At 34.2% G+C, this 26,970-nt stretch overlaps 1 long non-coding RNA gene across 1 annotated transcript in view; it reads left to right on the top strand.

Moving 5' to 3' along the window:
• Window positions 1–25,860, top strand: part of LOC123605857 — a 43,314-nt gene extending 17,454 nt beyond the window's left edge. The window contains exons 4-5 of the long non-coding RNA XR_006715968.1: window positions 21,492–21,524; window positions 25,720–25,860. This is a non-coding gene — a long non-coding RNA (uncharacterized LOC123605857). The remainder of the gene's footprint in view (window positions 1–21,491; window positions 21,525–25,719) is intronic.
• The last annotated feature ends 1,110 nt before the right edge of the window (window positions 25,861–26,970 follow it).

The raw sequence follows: 26,970 nt of genomic DNA on the forward strand, positions 1-26,970 counted from the left end.
CTGAATTTATTGGGGAATATGCAAAAGGCTGTCTTCAGTCACATCCTGATCAGGAGTGAAGTTTTGCATGCCATTACCCTCCAAACACACCCCTAAAGATTTCGAAATGTTTTACCCACAGTTCAGAGTCTTAGGACCATCCAGGACTGTTAAATAAGTACATAAATAGGCCATTGCGAAGTGGAGATATGAATGACATTTCAAGAATACTGAACGTTCAAGAAATTTTACATTTTATCCACTAAATGTTAACAGTGCTAATGGAAACAAAAATTCTATAGCATTAATACGTCCATATATTAAAAATGTAAGTCTTACGTTACATTTAACTCTCACATTTGTTTGCAATTTTTTGAAATTATCTAGGGTGAGGCATTTAAGCAAAAGGTATTCTATTATTTTTTTCAAAGTTTTTCCATTAAATGAGTATGAGATGAAGTATTGTAGACTGTGAATATTTATAATTAGGATGCTCAGCAAGAGATGATCTATAATAAATTCTCTTTCCTTTTCTTTCCCTTTCCTTGCTCCGTTTCTTCCATCCTTTCTTTCTTCCTACCTTCTTTTTTAGCTTTCTTCCTCCCTTCCTCTACTATCCCATTTCTTTTTCCTTAACTTTCTCCTCCTTCTCTCCCTTTCTCCTCCTTCCTTTTCTCTCATTCTTTTCTCCCTCCCTCTATCTCCCCCCTTCCTTTTTTCCTTTCTCCCTTTCTCCCCATTTCTTTTTCTATCATCTATCCGTCTGTAATCACTATCTATCTACTACACGAGCTGTAATTGTGATTTAAAATGTAGCCTTTAAAAATGAGATAAACTAGCACAAAGAAAAAAAATAGTTCCCTAAGTTATTGTGTAACTGTACTGCTTTACCCCTAGACATAGACTTTCAGATCTTATGAAAAATATGAAAACTCAAATTTACATCATTTATTGATGAATGATCACAGTGTTGTTCTGTCTTCAAAAGAAAAAAAATGCACTATATTGTACACCTGGAGCTACTATTACACTGTATGTTAACTGGAATTTAAATAAAAACTTAAATGAAAATAAAAAACAAAAAAGTACATCCATATCATAAAAAATATTTAAATAGTATTTTAATTAATCTCAGAATAAATAATAAACCTGGTATTCACTATGAAATATGTCAATCCATCAGTAAGTTTCATGTCATACATTTTATTTTAATAAAGGTATAAAAAATACCTTGATATAAGAGCTATTTGTTGGGGTTTCTGGGTGGCTCGGTCAGTTAAGTGTCTGAATCTTGATTTTAGCTCAGGTTATGATCTCAAGATCATAACCTGTGAGATTGAGCCCCTCATTAGGCTCCACACTGACCATGGAGCCTGTTTGAGATTCTCTCTCTCCCTCTGCCCCTCCTCCACTCTTTTTTGTTCACTCTCTTAAAAAAAAGATATTTAATAATTTATTATTATTATTTATAACTTAGAGAGAGTGTGTGAGTGGATGAGAGGGGCAGAGAGAGAGAGAGAGAGAATCCCAAGCAGGCTCCATGCTCAATGCAGAGCCCAATGTGGGCTTAATCCCACGACCCTTGGATCATGACCTGAGCCCAAAAGGATTGTAATAACAAATAATACTCTAGGAGAAGACTCCAAATGAAGAGGATATTAAAAAGACTAGGCTGAATTGCTCTAAGAAGATGAAGGAGAAAAGGTGATAAAATAGAAGCATATTAAGTAAAGAATAGAATAAGAAAGATATGCAGAAATTCAAGGTCAGTGGATAAAACCAAGGTGCCTGAAAGATGAAAGCAGAGGACTTCTCTTTTGGAATAAATTGTCAAGAAATAGTTTTAGCATTTTCCGTCTGCCCCATTCCGAACTGGAAAACTAAATTGACATTCCCATGCCTCCATTCCCCAATATTTATATAATAGAATGTTAGATATTAAAAGGACTATCAAGAACCTAAATTAGACTAGAATCTAACAGCTTCAAAGAAAGAAAGAAAGAAAGAAAGAGAAGGAAAGAGAAGAAAATACAAAGTAAAAGAAAGCCACTCCTGTGACAAAGCAGGAACTTTCTGTATCCCTGTCTAAAAAGGAAAGTATATTGTAGACAACCACACATTTTTCCATTGCCCACCATAACAAAAGATAGTTTTCTATTAAGTGTTTTGTTTTAATTCTAATACAGTTAACGTGCAGTGCTATATTAGTTCCAGGTGCACAAGATAGTGATTTAACAATTCTGTTCATTACTCAGTGCTCATCCTGATAAGTGTATTCTTAATCCTCGCCATTTCACACCCCCCCCCCCATTTACTCTGGTAACCATCCTTTTGTTCTCTATAGACGAGTCTGTTTTTTGGTTTATTTTTTCCCTTGTTCATTTGTTTTGTTTCTTAAATTTCACATATGAGTGAAATCAAATGGTATTACTCTTTCTCTGACTTATTTTGCTTTGCATTATACTCTCTAGCTCCATCCATGTTGTAGCAAATGGTATGAATTTATTTTTTAAGGCTGAATAATATTCTATTCTATATATATATATTACATCATATTATATTAGCTGTGGCTAATATATATATATTACACCTTCTTTATCCATTCATCAATGGATGCATGGGCTGCTTCCATAATTTGACTATGGTAAATACTACTGCAATAAACATAGGGGTGAATATAATCCTTTTGAATTTGTATTTTCATATTTTTGGATAAATCCCCAATAGTGTGGTTACTAAATTGTATGTAAATTCTATTTTGATTTTTTGAAGAGCCTCCACACTATTTTCCAAAGTGACTGAACCAATTTGCATTTTCACCAAAAGTCCATGAGGGTTCTTTTTCCTCCACATCCTCACTAACATTTGTTTCGTATGTTTTTGATTTTAGCCATTCATACAGGTGTGAGGTGATATCTTATTGAAGTTTTGATTTGCATTTACTTAATGCTGAGTGATGAGCATCTTTCCATGTGCTTATTGGCCATAGTATGTCCTCTTTGGAGAGATGTCTGTTCATCTCTCATGCCTTCTGCCCATTTTTTCGATTATTTGTTTTTTGTGTGTGTTGAGTTGTATCAGTTATTTATATATTTTAGATACTAATCCTTTATTGGATATGGCATTTGTAAATATCTTCTCCCATTCAGTAGGTTTTCTTTTAGTTTTGCTGATTTTTTCCTTTGATTTTTATTCTGATGTAGTCCCAAAAGTTTATTTTTGCTTTTATTTCTCTTGGCTTAGAAGATATATCTAGAAAAATGTTGTTATGGTTGATGTCAGAGCAATTACCAATTGTGATCTTCTAGGATTTTTATGGTTTCTGGTCTCACATTTGAGTTCTTAATCCATTTTGAGTTTGTTTTTGTTTATGGTATAAGAAAGAGTTCTAGTTTCATTCTTTTGCACATAGCTGTCTAGTTTACCCAGCACAATTTGTTGAAGAGACTCTCTTTTCCCATTGCATATTCTTCCCTATTTTGTCAAAGATTAATAGACCACACAGTTTTGGGTTTTTTTTTTTCTGTGCTATCTATCCTGTTTCATTAATCTATGTGTCTATATTTGTGCCAGTACCATATTGTTTTGATTACTATAGCTTTTTATTGTAACTTGAAACCTGAAATTGTGATAGCTCTAGTTTTGTTTTTTCTTTTCAAGATTGTTTTGGCTATTCAGGGTCTTTGGTGCTTCTACGCAAATTTTAGGATGGCTTATTCTAGTTCTGTGAAGAATGCTATTGCTATTTTGATAGAGATTGCATTAAATCTATAGATTGCTTTGGGTAGTATGAGCATTTTAACAATATTTGTTCTTTCGATCCATGAGCATGGAGTATCTTTCCATTTTTTTGTGTCGTCTTCAATTTCTTTCATCAGCTTTTATAGTTTTCAGAGAACAGGTCTTTCACCTCCTTGGTTAAGTTTATTCCTAGGTATTTTATTGTTTTTGGTGCAGTTATAAATGAGATTGTTTTCTTAATTTTTCTTTCTGTTGCTTCATTATTGGTTTATAGAAATTCATTAGATTTCTTTACATTGATTTTATACCCTGCTGCCTTACTGAATTCATTTTATTAGTTCTAGTAGTTTTTTGGTGGAGTCTTTAGGGTTTTCTATATATAGTATCATGTCATCTGCAAATAGTGAAAGTTTTACTTCTTCCTTACCAATTTGGATGCCTTTTATTTCTTTCTGTTTTCTGATTGCTGTGGCTAATATTTCCAGTACTATGTTTTGTTGTTTTTTTTTTTTTTTTTTTTTTTTAAATTTTTTTTTCAACGTTTTTTATTTATTTTTGGGACAGAGAGAGACAGAGCATGAATGGGGGAGGGGCAGAGAGAGCGGGAGACACAGAATTGGAAACAGGCTCCAGGCTCTGAGCCATCAGCCCAGAGCCCGACGCGGGGCTCGAACTCACGGACCGCGAGATCGTGACCTGGCTGAAGTCGGACGCTTAACCGACTGCGCCACCCAGGCGCCCCTCCAGTACTATGTTGAATACAGTGGTGAAAGCAGACATTCTTGTCTTGTTCCTGATCTTAGTGAGAAAAGTTTCAATTTTTCACCAGTGAATATGATATTAGCTGTGGGTTTTTTATATAAGGCCTTTATTATGTTGAGGTATGTTTCCTGTAAACCTACTTTGTTAAGGATTTTCACCATGAATGGATGTTGTACTTTGTTGCATGCTTCTTCTGAGTCTATTGAAATTATCATATGGTTTTAATCCTTTCTCTTATTGATGTGATGCATCATATTGATTAATTTGTGAATACTGAACCATGCTTGCATCTCTGGAATAAATCCCCCTTATTGTGAATGATCTTTTTAAAATGTATTGTTGGATTGAGTTTGCTCATTTTTTTGAGGAATTTTGCATCTATGGACATCAGAGTTATTGGCCCATTGTTGTGTGTGTGTGTGTGTGTGTGTGTGTCTGTGTCTGTGTCTGTGTGTGTCTGTGTGTGTCTGTGTGTCTGTGTGTCTATCTTTATTAGATTTTAGTATCAGGGTAATACTAGCCTTATAGAACAAATTTGGAAGTTTTCTTTCCTCTTCTATTTTTTGGAATAGTTTGAAAGGAATAGGTATTAACTTTTCTTTAAATGTTTGGTGGAATTCACCTGTGAAGCCATCTGGTCTTGGAGTTTTGTTTGTTGGGAGGTTGTTGATTACTGATTCAATTTCACCTCTGTTAATTGGTCTGTTCAATTTTTCTATTTCTTCCTGATTTAGTTTTAGGAGGTTATATGTTTCTAGGAATGTATCTATTTCTTCTTGGTAGTCCAATTTGTTAGCATATAATTTTTCATAATATTCTCTTACAATTCTTTTAATTGCAGTGACATCATTTATAATTTCCCCTCATTCATTTCCGTTATGTCTGTTCTCTCTCTCCCTCTCTCTTTTTATTTTGATGAGTCTGACTAAAGGTTTATTGATTTTGTTGATGTTTTCAAAGAATCAGCTCCTGTTTTCATTGATCATTTCTGTTGTGTTTTTTGTTTGTTTTTAGTTTCTATTTTATTTATTTCTGTTCCAATTTTTATTATCTCCTTCCTTCCACTGGAATATCCTTCCTTCTACTGTTTGATTAAGATTTTTCTTGCTTTTTGAAGTAGGTCTGTAGTGCTATACACTTCCCTCTTAAAACAGCTTTTGCTGCATCCCGAATATTTTAGACTGTTGTGTTTTTATTTTCATGTGTCTCTGTGTATTTTTTTTATTTCTCCTTTGATTTCTTGGTTGACCCATTCATTTTTTACTAGCATGTTATTTAACCTCCATGTATTTATGCTATTTCTGGAGTTTTTTTCTGGTTAATTTCTAGTTTCATAGTATTGTAGTTCAGAAAAGATGCATGGTATGACTTTGATCTTTTTAAAATGGTTAAAACTTATTTTGTGGCCTAATATGTGGTCTGTTCTTAAGAATCTTCTATGTAGACTTGAAAAAAATGCATATTATGCTGTTTTAATATAGAATATTTTGAATATATCCATCAAATCCGTCTGGTTCAACGTGTCATTTAAAGACACTGTTTCTTTGTTGATTTTCTGTTTGGATGATATATCCATTGAGGTAAGTTGGGTGTTAAATTCCTAAGCTATTATGGCATTGCTATTGATTACTTCCTTTATGATTGTTATTAACTGCTTTAAGTATTTGGGTGTTCTCATATTGCTGAATAAATATTTACAATGATTTTATCTTCTTGTTGGATTTTTCCCCTATTATTATATAGTGTCCTTCTTTATCTCTTGTTATCATCTTTGTTTTAAAGTATTTTGTGCCTTATAAGTATTGCTATCCTGGCTTTCTTTTCACATCCATTTCCATGGTAAATATTCTCTATTCCTTCACTTTCAATCTGTATGCTTCTTTAGGTCTGAAATGAGTCTTTTGTAGGCAGCATATAGATGGGTCATGTTTTTTAATCAATTCCTTCACCTTATGTCTTTTGATTAGAACATTTATTCCATTTACATCCATAGTAATTGTTGATAGGTATGTATTTATTGCCATTTTTTAAATCTGGTTTGTGGTGATTTTTGAAGTTTTTCTCTGTTTTTTTCTCTTGCTCTCTTCTCTCAAGATTAGTTGGCTTTGCTTAGTGATTTAATTGGATTCCTTTATCAAATTATATTTGCATATCTATTACTGATTTCTGAATTATGGTTACCATTCTGTTTGTATATAACATCTTTTTCACATAGCAGTCTATATTAAGTTGATGGTTGCTTAAGTTTTTACTCCTCTCATCCCCAAGTTTTAGGTGTACTATATATCCTTAATTTTGTGGATCACTTGACTGATTTTTATAGATATACTTATTTTTACTGCTTTTGTGCTTCCTACTTTCCTTACTCTTAGTCTTTCCTTTTCACTCAAAGAGTCCCCTAAAAAAGGAAGTTTTTATAGTAATTATCATTTTATCCATTTTGCATTTGTGTGCTTTTAAGGAAAACAATTCATCCTGTAGTATGATATCATAGAACCATTTGGAGCTACATCTAGACTTGATGAAGAGGACTGAACACCAACCAAAGATGTTATACTAGAGGTTAAATACAGTAATTAACTTTTGATTCTATCTATTTGAGGAGGAATTGAGACATATTTTATGTGAGCATGAATATTTAAAAAATATATTTGTAAAATAAGCTCTTGGATAACCAAAGAGCTTGTAATATTGGATAGTTGTTCATCTATCCACATTCCATATCCCCCCTTTCCATTTCCCTACTAAAAACTGAACCATTTACCCCAAGTATCCAATGCTTTCTATGAAGCCTATATAACTCAGTAGAGACTTAATAGGCTGAATTTAGCCTAAATCAGTCACAATATGTATCTTCCTACTTGTCAGTGATTGGTTGGAATACAGACATGGGATTTATTCAGAATTAAAATTGAGAAATCTGCTGAGAAAACTTCTGAGAAAGTTCTTTCTTACTCTTCTGGAAAGAACCTAAGAATAGGAGTTAGCCTGTAACAACGATTGCTACTGACAGTCACCTTATAACCCTGCGGGCAACCAGTCTTAGCATGAAGCCAACCCTGAGGACAAGAGTCAAAAGGCAGATAAAATTAATGACTCTGATGACCTCATTAAGTCATGTATTCAATAAGTTTAGAAATCTGCTATAACTTCCAGTACTGAGACAATAAATGTTCTCATTATTTTAGGAAGTTTATACAAGACTTCCATTAATTAAGCCCCAAACACCCTAAATAATGTAATCATGTTCCCCATTTATTCCCGTCAGGAAAGCTAGAGGGTGCTTGTAAAGAGATTCTACCTAGAACAATTTTCCAGTAGTATCCACAGTTATTCCACACATCAAGCTCTCTGTGGTCCATTATTCCAGAAAAACAAGTGGTTTTACTTTATTCTGTTCTCTTTGCTGATGATCCCCAATAAACAGGATTGTATGTACATGTCTAAAACCATTTCGAAACTATTCAGATACTTAGCCATGTGACTTTAGGTTTCCTTGGAGAGCAAAACATTACACTGGGAATTTATTTCATTGACTGGACAGCTTATGAGAGAATTTTCTCATTTATTTTGGTTTTGTCAATAGGGAGGGCAGTGTACTCAGCAGAAAAGAACCAAAACAATATAACATTTTCACTTGGTTGATAATAGTAATGTTTTTAAATATTTCCTCTAAAACTTTATACGTAATGAATAACTGGAATTCAATCCTATATGTGAACGTTACCTTTCCCTAATTTTTCACTTGGGTTTTATAATTGGCTTTTGCTATTGTAAGCAATGCCTCTGTGATTATTTTACACAAAATAAGTATTATTTAATAAAAATATTATTCAAATGACTATTTTGAGCAAGATGCTTATGTAGTTCAGGTTTAGTATTGGGTATTCATTAAGGAATTTGTCTCCTGTCCTCATGGAGCCTACACAATAGTGGGAAGAGAAACATGAAATGAAATCTCACAATGACATATTTTTGTGATAAAAACCAATATTCCACAAGAGAACAAAAGCTAGAGAGTAAATGTATTTTGCATTAAGAAGAAAAACTCATTTCTGATGAACTAATGCTTATACTGAAGTTTGACTGAATTGTAGAGGAGACTGGGCCTTTGAGGGAGAAGATACATCTTCCATGAATGTCTAAATGTGGAAAAGAGCTTTCTGTACTAGCAAAACTGAAAGAAAACTATTGTTCTTAGAAGAAGCAAGAAAACACACAAGATGAAGAAGTAAGGAGGAACTGGAATGTGCAAAATCTTGGATCATATAATGAATGTAATGGTGTGCCAGTTAGAGTTTGGCTAGGAATATAAAAACCATTTAACCTACTGAAAAATATTTGATATAAAGAATTAGAGTTTTACACAATATTATTCTTAGTCACCAAAACATACTGTGACTCAATGTAATTTGTTTAATAAATTCATAAGTAATAGACTGGCTGGAATATGTAGAAGGAGAATGTACCCAGAAGGACATTGAGGTTTCTGATGTATGTAATTGGATTGGAAAGATGAAGGGATAGTTTTAATAAAGAAATCAAGTGTTTAATTTAGAAAAATAACTGAAATAAGGTATAATAGTGTAGAGAATGAAATAAATAATCATATGTAGTGATACAATTACTTGTTCAGATTACCAGACAATTTCAAGCTAAGATAAATACAATAAACTAATAAAAATTGAATTTTCTATGTATTCCTTTATAACAGAGGTCATCAAACATTTTCTGTAAATGGCCAGACAGTAAATATTTTAGGCTTTGGGGCCATGTGGTCTCTATCACAACTGGCAGAAATCTGCCATTGTAGAATGAAAATAGGCATAATTCATAGGTAAATGTATGAGGTGAAACTCCACAGATTAATTACACTTTTATTATAAAGTATTTTCTGTTACTCAATTTCAATAAATTAGAAAACATAATAAATAATTTCCTTGAAAATTAATAATCTTGATTTATTGATTGATATGCAATCAGGAAGCTTGAATAAATCAATCATCATAGCAAAGAAATAAAATATCTACTATCAAAAGTAACACCACCAAATTAATTTATGAAATCATATCACCATGATAGTAAAGCCAGATACCACAAGAAAAAAAAAAAAAACCTATAGACCAATATACCTGATGAATAGAGATTAAAAAAAAATCTCTCAATAAAATACTAGCAAATTGAATTCAACAGCACACTAAAAGTATCTTACATAATGACCAAATGGAATTTATTCTCGGGATGAAAAGATGGTTCAATGTAAACAAATCAGTCAATGATCAGTCAATGCATTAACAGAACAAGAGAAGATATTATCATCTCAATAGATAGAGAAAAAAGATTTGCATATTTTCCAACATTCATCCATAATAACTCTCAATAAAGTAAGTATAAAAGAAACTTGCCTCAACACAATAAAGGTTATATATGAGAAGCCCATAGCTAAAATCATAACCAATGGAGGAAAACAGAAGCCTTTACTCTAAGATCTGGTACTGGGCAAGGATGCACATTCTTGACTATTCCATTCAACATAGTACTGAGATTTTAGCCAGAGAAAATAAATAAGAAAAAGAAAGAAAAAACATTTAAATAAGAAAGAAAAAAGTAAATAATATCTGTTTTCAGATGATTATATCTGCTTTCAGATGATATAATCACATACATAGAAAAATGTAAAGATTAAAAAAAAAACTATTAGTACTAATGAACGAATTCAGTAAAGTTGCAGGTACAAAATCAACATACAAAAGTTTGTCGTATTTCCTGTAGTTAATAAGACTGTATTGCATTATTGGAGCATTGAGCCCATTGATGTTTAGAGTAAGTACTGAAAGATATGAATTTATTGCCATTATGATTCTTGTAGAGTTGGAGTTTCTGGTGGTGTTCTCTGATCCTTTCTAATCTTTGTTGCTTTTGGTATTTCTTTACATATGCATATAATAATAATGTGCACACACACACACATATATATATATATATATATATATATATATATTCATATTTTCTCCCCTCAGAGAAAGTCCCCCTTAAAATTTCTTGCAGGGCTGGTTTAGTGGTCACAAGCTCCTTTAATTTTTGTTTGTCTGGGAAACTGTTTATCTCTCCTTCTATTTTGAATGACAGCTTTGCTGAATAAAGAGTTCTTGGCTGCAAATTTTTCTAATTAAGCACATTGAATATATCCTGCCATTCCTTTCTGGCCTGCCAAGTTTCTGTGGATAGGTCTGCTGCAAACCTGATCTGTCTTCCCTTGTAGTTTAGGGACTTTTTTTCCCTTGATGCTTTAATGATTCCCTCCTTGCTTGAGTATTTTGTGAATTTGACTATGCTATGCCTTTTTGATGGTCAGTGTTTGTTGAATCTAATGGGGGTTCTCTGTGCTTCCTGGATTTTGATGTCTGTGTCTTTCCCCAGGTTAGGAAACTTTTCCACTATGATTTTTTCACATAACCCTTCTACCCCTATTTCTCTCTCTTACTCTTCTGGGACCCCTATGATTCTGATGTTGTTCCTTTTTAATGAGTCAATGATTTCTCTAATTCCTAAGTTGTGCTCTTTTGCCCTAATCTCCCTCTTTTTTTCTGCTTCATTATTCTGTATAAGTTTGTCCTCTATATTACTGATTCTCTGTTCTGCCTCATCCGTCCTTGCCACTGCTGCATCCATCCGTGATTGCAGCTCAGTTATAACGTTTCTAATTTCATTATGACTATTTTTTACTTCTTTTATCTCTGCAGAAAGAGATTCTAATCTATTTTCAACTCCAGCTAGTATTCTTATTATCATGATTCTAAATTCTGGTTCAGACATCTTGCTTGTATCTGTGTTGGTTAAATGCCTGGCTGTTATTTCTTCGTTCTTTTTTTTTTTTTTTTTTTTTTTTTGCTTGTGTCTGTGTTGGTTAAATCCCTGGCTGTCATCTCTTCGTGCTCTCTTTTGGGGGGTGAATTCCTTCATTTTGTCATTTTGAAGGGATAAAAGGAATTAATGAGGTAGAAAAATTAAAATTAAAAAAACAAAATTAAAAAAATGTTAAAATTAAAAAATTAAACACACACACACACACACAAATCTAATAAGTTATGCTAGATCCTAGGTGTGTTTTTTTCTGGGTGTTGAAAGTGGTTTGACATATTAGAGAAAAAAAGGGGGGGAGAAAAGGAAATCGTTTGGGAATTTGAAAAAATGAATACACTGAAGCAGACTAAAATGAGATGATGGGAATAAAATAGAATTTGAAAAAATTTACACAAAATTAATATAGTAGAAAAAAATTAAATAAAAATAGTTTTAATAAAAATTAAAAATAAAAGTGATTTTTTCTTTCTGTATTCAAGAAAAAGAAAAGAAATGAAAAAGAGAAAAAGATCATTTGAAAAGTTGAAAAAGTGAACGCACTTTAGTAGACTAAAATAAAATGATGGAAGTAAAATAGAATTTGAAAAAATTTACATAAAAGCAAAAAAATAGTAAAAAAAATTAAAGAAAAATATTTGTTATAGAAATGGAATGTAAAAAATGAAGTTTTTCTCTTTCTGCATTCAAGAAAAAGAAAAGAATCAAAAAAGAAAAAAGAAAAAGAAATAAGAAAAAAAGGAAATTGCTTGAACATTTGAGAAGGTGAATACACTGAAGTAGACTAAAATAAAATGATGAAAGTAAGATAGAATGTTTAAAAAATTACACAAAAGTAAAGAATATACTAAAAAAAATAAAAATATTTTTAATAAAAATTGAAAATAAAAATGATTTTTTTCTCTTTCTATATTCAAGAAAAAGAAAAGTAGTGTAAAAGAGAAAAAAAGAAAGAAAAAAGAAAGAAAATTAAATAGATGGACCTTCTAATAGATTGAAATAGGACTGAAATTACTTCGTTTTCCTCTAGAAGTCATACTATGTAGGTCTTTATAGTCCATAAACTAAGTAGGCAGTGAGACTTGTGTTCTTGAAGAGTGAGGTTGGCCCAGTTGGGCAGGGCTCAGTGTAACGGCTCCGTTCTCCACTAGATGGCACTGCCAGCCTACTGGGGTGGATTGTAGCGGCGCTTGTAGGTGCCTATGCGCATGCGCGGGGGCGGCGAAAATGGCATCACACAGCTACCCAGTCTGCAGTATCAGAACTCTGTTCTCTCTGATCAGCAATTGCACACCTGTCCTCTGTCTTCAGCTTTCATCCACCTCCCACTTTCCCACTGTCCATGACCAAGCCCCAGGCAGTACCTCTCTCCCGAGTTTTGTCACAGATGTGGCTGCCTTCCCCGGCCCCTTACCTCTGAAGGACCGCAGGCTTGACCCTCTCCACCCCTCTGCGGGAGAGTCTCATGAGCAATGGCCGTATGAGCAATGGCTGAATATCAGCTGCACCCAGGAATGCTTGCTGGACCCTGCTGCTGCCAGTGCCCTGAGACTACGGCCAGGGGCCAGCCCGCCCCAGAAAAAGTTTGCGAGATACTGTAGCAGCACCTTTGAGGGATTTTGGAAAATCACAACACACATCTGACACCAGGCTTCACCCTTAACGACCTTGTTCCAGCAACAGCGAATGTGGCCATTTTCAGGGGTCTGCTGGGACCAGGTGGCTTCAACAGTCTCTACCAAATGTCCTTCGAGCAATGGAACCGCTTTTCCCCATGTGGCCCGAGAACCTCCCAGACCCCACTCTGTTCCTGGGGATTTGCCCTTCCCACCAGAGAACTGCCAGTTATCAAGCTGCAGAGTTGCAGACTTTGCACTCCCCCTGTTAACAGTCTTAGTGGAATTTAAACCCTCTCCTTTCTCCTTTCTCCTTTCTTTTTAGTTTAGTATCTGAGGCTGTTTCCAATTTAAAATGTTCTCTCCAGCTGCTTTTGGGGAGGGGTGCTTTTCCCGCATCTGCCCCCCTCCCCCAGTCTCCGTCCTCTCTCCTCCTGAAAAAGTGGCTCCCAGCCCACTGCTGGCTTCTCTCTCCCCAAGTTCACCTCTCCGCACCACATACCTGCTGAATTCTGTGGTTCAGTTTGTGCACATTGTTGTGTTAATCCTCCAATCAGTTTTCTAGGTGTGTAGGATGGTTTCGTGTTGGTCTGGCTATATTCCGTGGGCCAGACTATATTGCATTATTAAAAGAACTTAAAAGTTCTCATCACAAGAAAAAAAATTTGTAAATACGTATGGTGATAGAAGTTAACTACACTTATTGTAGTGATCCTTTTACAATGTATAAATATTAAATTGTTGCCTTGTATATTGGAAACTAATATAATGATATATGTAAATTATACCTCTATTTAAATAAAAGAAAAAACCCAAATGGGTCACATTTCTTTTCACAAAACTGAACTCTCTGAAAAAGAAATTAAGAGAGCTGTCCCATTCAAAATAACAACAAAAATAAAATACTAAGGAATAAATATAACCAAAGAAGTGAGGACTTGTACATTAAAAATTACAAAATATTGATGAAATAAATTATAAACAGACAAATGGAAAGGCATTCAGTTTTCATGGATTAGAAGAATTAATAAAGTGATCACTACCTAAAGAGATCTACAGATTCCATTCAATCCCTATTAAAATCTCAATGGCATTCTTCAAATAAATAGAAAAAAAATCTAAAATCCATATGGATCCATAAATGACTTTGAATAGCCAAATCAGTCTTGAGCAAGAAGAATAAAGCTGGAGGGATCATACTTCTTGATTTGAAAATATATTAGAAAGCTTCAGTAATCAAAACGAGTATAGTACTGCCCTAAAAACAAACGCATAGACCAGTGAAAAGAACAGAGAGCCCAAAAATGAATTCACAATTCAAAGGTAAACTGCTCTTAACAAAGGTGCCAAGAACACACAGTAGGGACAGGAAATTTCTTTCATAAATGGTGTTGATAAAACTGAATATCAACATGCAAAAGAATGAAATTGGATACTTAGCTTACACCATGTACAAAAATCAACTCAAAATGGATTAAAGTCTTAAATGTAGATCTGAATCTATATTATTACTTTAATAAAACATAAGAAAAAAGTGTCCTGACATCAGTCCTGGCAATGCATTTTGAATATGACATCGAAATCACAGGAAACAAAAGCAAACAAGTGGGACTTTGTCAAACTGAACAGCTTCTGCACAGCAAATAATCAACAAAGTGAGACAGCAACCTAAGTATGGAAAAAAGTATTTGCAAACCATATATCTGCTAAGAAGTTAATACCCAAAATACATAAGGGACTCATATAACTCAACAGCAAAGTAGTAATAACAAGAATTCAATTTAAAAATGGACAAAGGCCCTCAATACAAATTTCTCAAAGTCATTAACATGTCCAAAAGGGGCATAAAAGGGTGTTCAAATCACTAATCTTCAAGAAATTCAAATTAAAACCACAATCAGGCACGCCTGGGTGGCTCAGTCGGTCAAGCACCTGATTCTTGATTTTGGCTCAGGTCATGATCTCACAGTGGGTTCTGCTGTCAGTGTAAAGCCGGCTTGGGTTTCTCTTTCCCTCTCTCCCTGCCCCCTCCCCTTCCCCATTCTCTCTCTCTCAAAATAAATACACTTAAGAAGAAAACTACAATGAGATATCACCTCGTACCTATTACAGTGAAAAAAAGGTCAAAAGATAAAAAGTGTTGACAAGGCTATGGAGAAAAGGGAACCCTTGGACACTATCGGTAGGAATGTACTTTTATGTGCCGATTGTGGAAAAGAGTGTGGGGGTTCCCCAAAAAATTAAAAATAGAGGTATCTTATGATCCAACAATCCCACTTCTGAATATATATCCAAAGAAATGAAATCAGTGCCTTAAAGAGATATCTTCACTCTTCTGTTCATTGCAGTATTATTCATAATAGCCAAGATATGCAAGCAACCTAAATGTCCAACAGTTGAATGAATAAATAAAATGTGGTTTTATAATGTGAGTATATAATGGAATATTATTCAGCTTTAAAAAAGAAGGGAACTCTGCCATTTGTGACAACATGGATGAACCTGGAGGACATTATGCTAAGTGAAATAAGCCAGACACAGGACACAGAAAGGTGATCTACCTTATGTATGGAATCTGAAATAGCCAAAATCATAGAAGCAGAGACTAGAATGCTAGTTTCCAGGGGTAGATCTGGATAAGGAAGCAGGGAGCTGTTGACCAAAGAGTACATAATTTCAGTTTTGCAAGATGAACAATTTTTGGAGATCTAATGTAACGCACAGTGACTATAGTTAACAATACTTATTGGGTACTTGAAATTTGCTGACAGAATAAATCTTGTGTTCTTACCATGTGCACACTCACACACACACACACACACACAAGCAAATGGTAACTGTGTGAGGAGGTAGATCTGTTCATTAGCTTGATTATGGTGATTATTCTCCAATGTTTACATATATCAAAACATCACGTTATGTGCCTTTAAATATATATAATTTTATTTGTCAATTATGCCTCATTAAATGAGCTGGGAAAAATAAGACCAAACACACACACACACACACACACACACATACACACAAAGGTAAAGATATTTGTATAGTTAATTTTCCTATAAACTTTAAAGTAATTTTAGTGATATTTAACTCACCCCTACCATGGAATAAGACATAAAACTTTTTGATTAATTTTGCAAAATAAAAATAGAGCAGAGTGAAATATTATGGTTAAAGCCTAGTCCTATATAATATATAACTGATATATCTGTATATACTATACTATATGGTACTGTAGCAATGTATTGAGAGCATGGTATGTTATAGCAATTTACGATTTATCTCGAGATTGAAAAGTTAGCTCAATACCTGGAATGCCATCAGTACATCTCATTATATCCATAAAATAATATATCAGTACCTGTTTCTCATGTGCAAACAAATTTCTTGGTAGCATTTAAAAATAATTTATAATAAAATGTCTAAGCAAAATGGTAATTGCAATCAAAATCATTTATCAAATTTTAATAGCAAGCACCACTTTAGGTAAAGGAACTTTAAAGTCTTCACCAAGGAAAATTAGGATAAAGCCAGAGAAGAATGACATCCACATTATCATGCAGTATTCTAAGTTTTGTCACAATTAATAAGGTACATTGAAATCGTTTTTATAAATATAAAAAAATGAAGAGAGAGAATATATATCTTTTTGAAGACATGATTTTTATGCCTAAAAAACTAAGAGACTCAAATAAATTCTTAGCAAATATAATAATGGGAAAAAAAGAAAATGTAATAATGGATATAGAGCGATCGAACAGATGCAAAAAATAATTTATTACTTGGTCTCTCCTATTAGAAGTAGTAACAGAATTTTTAAAAATCCATTAACACAGTAGAAAAGCTGTAAGATACTTTGGAATAAACTTAGAGGAAAAGTACCTAACTTTTATGAATAAACCAATACAGTTTTATTGAAGGATATAAAACAAGACCAAAGCAAAAAGAAGGAACATACCATATTGTTTGATGGAAACATACATGTTTATAAAAATGTTGATGGGGCGCCTGGGTGGCTCGGTCGGTTGAGCGTCCGACTTCAGCCCAGGTCATGATCTCACGGTCCGTGGGTTCGAGCCCCTCATCGGGCTCTGAGCTGACAGCTCGGAGCCCGGAGCCTGTTTCAGATTCTGTGTCTCCCTCTCTCTCTGACCCTCCCCTGTTCATGCTGTGTCTCTCTTTGTCTCAAAAATAAATAAACATTAAAAAAATGTTGATATTTCCATAATTATATTAAAAATTCAACGTGATTCTAATTTGAAATCACTTTTTAGAGTTTTTCTATAACCTTAAGCCAATGCAAAAGTTTTTCTTTGCTTATTTTGTGTTTTGTTTGTAAACTGGGAACCGTTAATTGTGTGTGATAAGAAGCTTATGTACAAAAAATACAGGAGGGGGGGGGGAACTTTCCAGTCCACCGTGTGTGGTGAGGGGCTGGAAAGTGAGCCTGATAGAGAGCCAGGAGAAGTTCTTTGAAATTGACTCAACTTTTACAATGTGTCTCATGGCAACTAGCCTCTGGGACACATGGGCAAACCAGCAGACAAGATTGACTGTAAAAGCCAAGAATTTTTCCTGCAATGGACTCTGACCAGATTTGGCAGGGACATAGCATATCTCCTGTGACCTATATTCAAGCCCTGCTTTCTCTGTGATCTTGTATAGGTCCTCCAGTTCCTTGTCTGAGACCAGGAGGTTGGTGGTGGGTCATATTGCCTAACTGCTCACAAAATTATTTTAAAAGAATGGTTGGGAATTTTCTAGATTTTAACATGTAATATAGCTTAAAATAACTAAGAGACCCCAGAAAGCTATAGACAAAGTATCCAGTCATAACAAGGACAAATGACACATTCAGAAAAATGGAAACTGAGAGAATTTTTTTGCCAGTGGAACTGTATTAAAAGAAATACTAAATGGTGTTTTTCAGGCTGAGGAGAAACACCACCCACTGGAACTCCCATGTAAAGGGAGGAATGAGAAAAATAGAAGTTTTAATTATTTAAATAAACACGAAAAAGAATCCAGCATTTTTTCTTGCTCTTAATTTAGATGAAAACAGCTGACTCTGTTAAGCCAAAACAATTCAAAACAATTACAGTGTACTATATGATATAACTCTCCCTAGGCAACAAACAAATAATAAATAATAAGAGTATAAGTCAATGAAATAAAATATTCAATATAAATATAATTAACAGAGACAAATTTTTTTGCTTGTGAAAAACAATTAACAAGATTGGTAGAATTTTAACATGAGGAAGACAAAGGGAGAGAAAGAGTGTGGCTGCATGAGTGTGAGAACAGCATCACTAAGGAGTAAAAAGATTTATTACTACAATCCTGTTTATTTTTAGAAGGAAGCCCAGAGTGGGCTGATGCACTACAATCCAGAGGAGTGTTGTTTGAGAAAAGTCAAGCAGGGAGATTTCCGGTAAGATATCTGGCAGTGACATACGTGACTCTTAGATTTGGCAATGGAAGGTTTTCTGGGGTCCCAAACTTTTAGGGGAAGAAGACGAGCCATGCCAGATTGTAGTTAAATTAACTGTAGTGTTTGGAGGATGGTTTGAAAAAATTTTATATGCAGACAGCTTATCAAGAAATTTGTGGAGTAGAAGGCAAGAGTACAGTCTAGCAGGAAAGGGATATATACAGTCAATACAAATTGTTTCCTTCTTTCTTCTTTTAATCTTTTTAATTGAAAAATTGAATATGTTTACACATCTGCAAAGAAATTGGCCCACAGGACAATAGAATGTTATTTCCCAGCTCTGTAAAAAAAATACATGGGGATAAATAATATGACATCAGTTGTTTTTATCATCTGAAAACCTTGCTGCAAAGGGCCAATAATCTTGGTTAAATGTAAAATATAATGTTATTTTGTTTGTTTGCGTTCACCTTCCTTTCAATAATAAGAGCTCTATTAAGGATTTATAATTGTGGCTTATTGAATATAGCATTCACAATGAAACTGACAGCCAATTAGTCAAGGATCTGTTGAATTAAGTAAAACTGCAATTTACATGCTATAAACAAAATGAAAGGGGAAAAAACAGCATTAGTTAAGAGATAAAAAGATTAGAAAATCTTGTAGGCAACTGACCTTTGTTTCAGATGAATGCATTTCTGTACATACAGATACATTTAAGAGTAGTAAATGTATCTTGAATTCAATAGATAAAATGGCCAAAAGTCTATAATTATATTGTTCATTGTGTTAGGCAATTATTGTCAGTTTTAATGCTTCAGCACTGTATCATGCCTTAGGCAAATACTCTCTGTGTTCATGAATATTGGAGAGAGCAAGTCATAAATCTGTAAACTGAACATAAGCATCTTTCAAGCTGTCTGGCCTCTTGCAGTGTTTGCAAAGCTTAACATATATTTTAATCTGTGCTCTGCTGTTTTTATTTGCTGCTTTCCATCTTTCTGTCCATCTTCTTGCCTCCTGTCTTTCCATCGATCCATCATTTTTTCCAATTAAGGGCAAGCTAGATGACAGACATGACAGGCACTCACTGTCCAATGCCACAGATTCTAAGTAGAAGTAATTACTGTGTATAAAGCTGAAGCAGTGCACCAATGCTGCCACCATAGGTCCCCACGACAGTAGCCCACTTGTTTGAGTAATAGGCATACGGATGATGTGAAAGGTGGGGAATACTGAACACAGTCTCAGAAATGATCTTTTAAGATTAATCCCTTTTCCTTTTGACCCACTGAAAGTAAAACTTATGCTTCTCCAAATTTATAATTGAAGAAATGATTTCATAATGCGTACTGGTATACTCTGAACAATTCAGCCCTGGAGGGAAAGATTTTTGGAAAAATGCTATAGGCTTTATGTGCAGAAATATCCTTGATTTTCTCTTATTATAGGACTTGTCATTAGAAATAAGGAAACAGTACCTTGCAGCTGAGCTATAATAATGATATCTATTTATTCAGCCATGCGTACAGAGTGAATTGTGTATAAAATGTTGGACAGAGGCACATACATACACATAATTTGTATGTATCACCATATATGATTTATATATATTTAGTAAGCTCAGGAGATATTTTTGGTTTGTGACTCTGTAATAAAAGATGTATCAGTTTTTAAACCAATGTATTAATCCTTGGTCCTTTTAGATGAAAACAGTGAGTTAGGGGTCCTGTTAGAAATGCAAGATTTGTGAGATTCAAAAGAAAAATACATCCAAATTGTGTTTAATAAAATAATGATATCAGAGTAGACTGTAAGCAATCATTTTACTTGTTATAGTGTGGTATAACTTGAGACGGAATTTTTGTAAAGAAGCAGGAGACACCACTCTCTACAAATGATATAAAAGCTGTCCCAATGTCAAAATTGTTGTCTTTAATACAGTTCATCCAATTAAGGGGGGCTGAATTTGCCTTGGGGAGATAACTGTTTCTGTGTTTGGAGTAGAAAATCCACAAGATAGATCTGGTGCATACTACTACACCAGAAAAAAACATGGCTATTCAAAATTAAGAGAGTCATGTCAGGAGGATCCAAGAGTTAGTTTTAATAGAAACTTATAGGCCAATATAAGATAGTTTGAATTTTTTTTTTTAAAAATGACTATACAATTGATTAAATCTCTTTAAGTATAGAAAATGAGTTCATAAAGACATTCATGAAAAGAAAAAAGTAGCATATCAAAATGACAAAAATCATTAGCGTTCACTAAAGCATCAACTCATTACTCTGAAAATAGATTAATGGTAAAGAAATACACATTTTACTATCTTTCTGGTAGGAACTTCATTTTATAACTTCATTGCATAACTTCGAAAGTCACTTTTCTTAAAAATGAAATCTAGCTCATAAAGAAGAAATTATCAAATTTATGTAACTTCCTTTTGCAATTTATATTGAAATACATGATTTAATCAACAGTCATGATGGCTGATACCATTGTGCTAAGGTAGAATGTTAGTGGGAAGTATTATAATAAAGGAGTTAGGTCTCTACTGGAAAGGATTACAATCTTAGCATCAGAGAGAGGTTAGTTACTATGAAGGAAATAGCCTTAGCTTCAAGTTTCCTTATTTGCATTTGCCACTTCCAAGCTCTGAGAGACCAGAGCAATGTGTGAAGTTCGCAGTAACTAGTTAGGGTTTTTGTTTTGTTTTGTTTTGTTTTCTTTTTTAATTTTAATTGGTATGTGTGTGTGTGTGTGTGTGTGTATGATTTCCTTATTATTTTTTTCTTTAAAAAATTTTTTTAATGTTTATTTATTTTTGAGAAAGACACAGTGTGAGCAGAGGAGGGGCAGAGAGAGAGGGAGACACAGAATTCAGAGCAAGCTTCATCCGGGTTCTGAGCTGTCAGCACAGAGCCCAATGCAGGGCTCAAACTCATAAACCACAAGATCATGACCTGAGTGGAAGTCAGATGCTTAATGGACTGAGCCACCCAGGTGCCCCATTTCCTTATTATTTCTAACTAAATACTTATACTAGTAATTTTTTTTGGTAATTTTAATTTTTTTAATGTGTTTGTTTGTTACACAGGAGACTTCCAGTTGTAAGAGCTTCAGGCTTCACGTAATTTGGACTCATTCGTTATTAGAATCAATAGATTTGAGACAAACATTACGTGTTTCCCCATGTTATGCAATGCAACCATCCAAAACTACTCCAAAATTCTTGCCAACAGTTTTGAAACTTAATGTATTCAAACCTTTATATCTATTGTTCAGAAACATTCAGAAAATATGAAGAACAAAGGAAAAAGTTAAACTATCCCATAAGGAAACAATTCATAAAATTCAAAATATGGAATATACTATAAAATAATTGAATACATTTTTAAAAACTATTAGTGGAATAGAATGACAAAAAATCAGAATGTTGGATGCATGCTTTTTATCCTGAAGTAACAAGAAATATTTTTTATAAGGAATAGTGTAAGTTGATTATGGATTATTATATAATATTCATAAATCATAAAATGTACGATATGAAAATATGATTGTATTTATGTAAGAAATATTCTTATTATTATTTTTGAAATTCATGCTAATTTTAAAATTGTTCGGTTTAAAGAACAAATATTTGGGGATAGCTTTGAAACATGTGGAAAAACATGTTTTGTTAAAGCTTGTTAATGAATTCCTAAGAGTAACTGACCTTTCTGCTGAATAGTTGAAAATATTGAAAATTTGTGAATATTTGAACATTTTATAATTCAAAAATATTTAAAGCTTTTCTCACAAGCTTTCTATCTACTTACACCATCACTGAGTGGTATTTATTTCTGGCATGCCAGGATGGGTAAGCATATTAACAAATATAGGCAACAAGGGAAAAATACAGATAAATTGGACCGCATCAAAATTAAAAGCATTTGTGCATCAGAGGATACTATCAGGGTGAAATGTAATCGACAGAGTGGAAGAAAATATTGGCAAATTATATATCCTATAAGGGAGAGATATCCATGATATATAAAGATCTTCTACATCTCAACAATAAACATACAGGAAACCCAATTAAAGTATAAAGGACTTGAGTGGACATTTCTCCAGGCAGATTCTAGAAGTAGCCCCTGAGCACATGAGAACATGTTAAACATCACTAGCCTTGGGGGAAATTTGGATCAAGATTATGATGGCATGCCACTACACGCTCTGGGATGGCTGTTATCAAGCAAAACAAAACAAAACAAAACGAAATAAACAAAACAAAACAAAACAAAATACCAGGTGTAGGTAATATGGAGAGGTTGGAATCCTTGGGCATTACTGATGGGAACATAAAATTTTGCAGTGGGTCTGGAGGAAAGTACGTGTGTTCCTCATAAGTTGCACACGTAATTACCTTGTGATACAGCATTTCCACTTCTGGGTATGTACCCATAAGAGGTGGAGTGAGGACTTGAAAAGATGCTGGTATGGTCATGTTCGTGGCAGTATTTTTCACAGCAGCCAAGGAGTAGAAGCAACCCAGGCGTGCATCCAAGACTAAGAGGATAAAATGCAGCCTACACATACTTTAGACTATTGCTCAGACCTGAAAGAGAAGGAAATCCTGGCATATGCTACAGTTTAGATGCACCTTGCAGATGTTACACTAGATGAAGTAGGCCAGTCTCAGAAGGATAAGTATTGTATGATTCCACTCGTGTGGAAGTGCCTAGGATGGTGAGTTTCATAGAGACAGACAGACAGATGGTGGGATAGTAGTTACTAGGGGCTGCAGGGAGGGGAAAATGAGGAGTTGGTATTTAATGGGTACAGAATTTCAGTTGAGGAGGACGGAGAGGTTCTGGGAAAGGATGGTGGTGATGGTTACGCTGAAGTGTGGGTGTGCTTGAGGTACAGCTTGATGCTGGAAATGATGAGAATTGTGGATTTTCCATTGTGTGTATTTTGTCACAACAGACAAAAAAAGAAAACAATTTAACAAAATAAATTCGAAAAAAATCAGAAATACACCATGTACACATAAAAATACTATGCTTACAAAACCACATTAGCTTTATATTTATGGGCTCATATTTATCATTTCACAGGAATTTTTGGTGGTAAGTGTGGATTGCTGCTTTTCACACTCATTAATAAATGGCATAGACTCCTTTGGGGACCTCTCTGAATTTTTACATGTCCAATATCACATCAGAAACAAAGGCCCACCACTAAAAGAAAAAATTTAAAAAAGAAAAAAATATATATATATCATCTGTTATATATGCACTTATATCAAGAGTCAGCAAACTTTTTCTTTAAAATGCAAAAATAAGTATTTTAGACTTTGCAGGCCATACATAATTTGTTGCAACTATATAAATCTTCTGTTGTAGTACAAAAGCAACCATAAACAATACATCAATGAATAGGCATAGCTGACTCCATTAAAACTTGATTTATAGGAACAGTCATTGCCTGGCCCTAGATAATTTGCTGGCCATAATCTTTACCATGTGGTATATTTGATTTTTAAGAGATTCAGCTTTCCTTTCGGCACTCAGCTGAAGCTAATAACTGGACTAAATGTAACCTAGGTAGGCCTATGAAGTGCACTGGGGTGGAGTCCTCAGTAGCTGCAGCAGTCATGATTAGTATTGGCAATCACTCTAGGCCTTTTCCTCTTTCATTCTGATCTTTAAAAAAAAAAAATTAACATTTATTTATTCTTGAGAGACATAGTGCGAATAGAGGAGGGGCAGAGAGAGACAGCGACAGGATCTGAAGCAGGCTTCAGGCTCTGAGCTGTCAGCAAAGACCCAGATGTGGGGCTCAAACCCACCAATCGTGAGATCATGACCTGAGTGGAAGTTGGAGACTCAACTGATTGAGCCACCCAGGCGTCCCTCAGTATCTTATCTTTAAATTAAGTATTGTCGGGTGCCTGGCTGGCTCTGTCAGAAGAGTAAGCAACTCTTGATTTTGGGGTCGTGAGTTTGAGCCCCATGTTGGGTGGAGAGCTTAGTTAAATAAATAAAACTTAAATTAAGCATTGTCACGTGACTTGCTTTGGCCAGTAAAATGTGACCAGAAGTATTATATGAATTTCCAGTTGGAGAATTTTGAAATCTAGGTGCGACCTGCCATTTAGTCTTCTCCTGACTCTAATGATTGTGGAAATACATCTTAAGATTGAGTCTCTATCATCTTAGATATCTGAGTGACAATCATAAACAGAAAGTCCCTGCAGTACCACAATAGACATGTTTAATTGGCAAGGAGTAAATTTTGTTTGTGTTAAACCAATGAGGTTTTGTGATTTTAAATTATCACAACATAATTTTATCCATCATGTGTGATATTACACTATTAGATTAATAATTATATAATTTAAAATTTTTTATCAATCATAAATCATGGTTTGCCAATATCTGAAGCACTGATTGAAGGGGTGACCTATTGAAGGGTATCGAGGTTTGCATCGACATAGATTTAGTGATGAAACATTTTGGGAATGCACTAAGTCCTCATGAAGCAGACCATAAGCGGTATTGGCACAGGCTTTCTTAGCTCACACAGCCCAAACTTGATTTTTATCTGGAGTACCATAAATCTATATCAATGTAATTCCTGTAATTGCTACTTCCATCTCAACCATCGACTATGAAAATTAGGAATTGCAAAGCATATTTTATAATGCTGATTTTAATACCGAAGCATGTAAAAACAACATGATTTTCTTACATGTATGTAAAAAAATTAAAGATGAGTCAAAGTCACTTTCCTTCCCTTTGCCTATTGAGAAAGCTCATCTTGATTTTAAAATATAGTCCTTTTTATTATAGCTCTATTTAATTTTAACTTTATTCTGATAGAAAGGACCCAAACTAATGAATAATCTATACATATGACATGAATTCTAAAATAAAATAAACTAAAATAAAGACAAAAAATAAATTGTATTGTGCATATTGCTAATTCAGGTTACCCATTTCATCATAACGCATACTTGACTTTCTAATATTTAACTTATAACCCTTTATCATTAACCTTGAAAAAAATAAAATCCAAACCTACCATTGAATATCCACAGCATGTCAGTTGGGTCTCTGAATTTTATGAATCTGATCATTCTGTGAAACACAGCATTCATCATTTTAGTCTATGTATGAAAAATGCTGAGAGTATTTCATTACGTATTCCTTGCCACAGGTGTAGACAAATGATGATGACAAGCTGTGAACCCAAAAACTGTATTTAACGGTCTATTAGAATAGGTTGAACATTGACAGTGAAAACATTTATTGATAAAATTTCTAACTCATGCTGCGCAGGGAATGGATGACAGAGGGAACCGACTCCTGACTATCAGCGCGCACCAGGGAAAACACAAGCAATGAATGTGTTCGCAACCTCTGTCACCTCCTATTTGCTTTACATTTACCATTGGTTTTAATAAATAGGAGCCGGGTTCCAACAAATCTCTGCAGGGTTCTTCAACTTCTGTCTGCTCTGCACTTCTGCAGCTAACACATCTGGTTGAACACATCAGCTATGAGAAGTGCACATTTTGAGTCTTCCCAGGATCTGCAACTTGGGCAAGGGAAGCAGTAACATAGAGACCCTCCACAGTTTTAAGACATTTTTCAAATCCCATTTTAGGGCAATTTGTCCCCGAGAGCAGCGTATGCAGTCTTTAGAAAAGCCTTAAACATCTGCTTGAGACACCAATGTTTCACAGACTTCAAAGGCAACAGATGTGACAATGCACAGGGATTCATTGAGCCTTAGGTTAGACTGGGGAGATCAATGACCCTGGGCTTTAACTTAAGCAAATATATTATCTGAGTTAGTTTTTTTCTCCACAAAATATCTGTTTAGTAATTTTTATAGTGCTTATTATGGTTAATTTTGGCTTTCAGTTTACAGCCTCTTCTCATTTCCAGAATTACTGAGGTCAACACCTATTTTTCCCCAAACCCCCTTAAGTGAGATTGTTTTATACATTTGTACTAAGTTCGATCGGTCACGTACTGCATGCCATTGCAGGATTCTCCTGACATTTTAAATGATTTTTTTTTAATTTGCAGATATTATAGTTCACCCTTTGTGCTATGAATTTCTATGGGTTTTAACAAATGAATAGTATCAGATGTCCATCAGTACAATATTATACAGAATAATTTCACTGACTTAAAAAAATTCCCTGTACTTCTGTTTAATACTTGTCTGACCCCAGACACCTGGCAATCACTGTTTTTTTTTCAAATCATTTTTATAGTTTCACCTTTTCCAGAACATCATATTTTTCATTATTTATTCTTTTCAGACCAGCGTCTCTCACTGACCAATATACATTTATAATCCATCCATATATTTCTGTGACTTTGTACCTCATTTATTTTCATCATTGAATAACATCCCCTTGTTTGGATATACCATAGTTGTTTATTCACACCTCCTGAAGGACATCTTGGTCACTTCTGGGTTTTGACAATTGTGAGGAAAGCTGGCATGTTTATTGGCACGTAGTTTTTTTTTTTCAGAACTTTATCTTTGAGTTTTCTATACTTTCTTTGTCTTTG

The sequence above is a fragment of the Leopardus geoffroyi genome, chromosome A1, assembly GCF_018350155.1.
Source record: "Leopardus geoffroyi isolate Oge1 chromosome A1, O.geoffroyi_Oge1_pat1.0, whole genome shotgun sequence".
NCBI classification, from domain to species: domain Eukaryota; kingdom Metazoa; phylum Chordata; class Mammalia; order Carnivora; family Felidae; genus Leopardus; species Leopardus geoffroyi.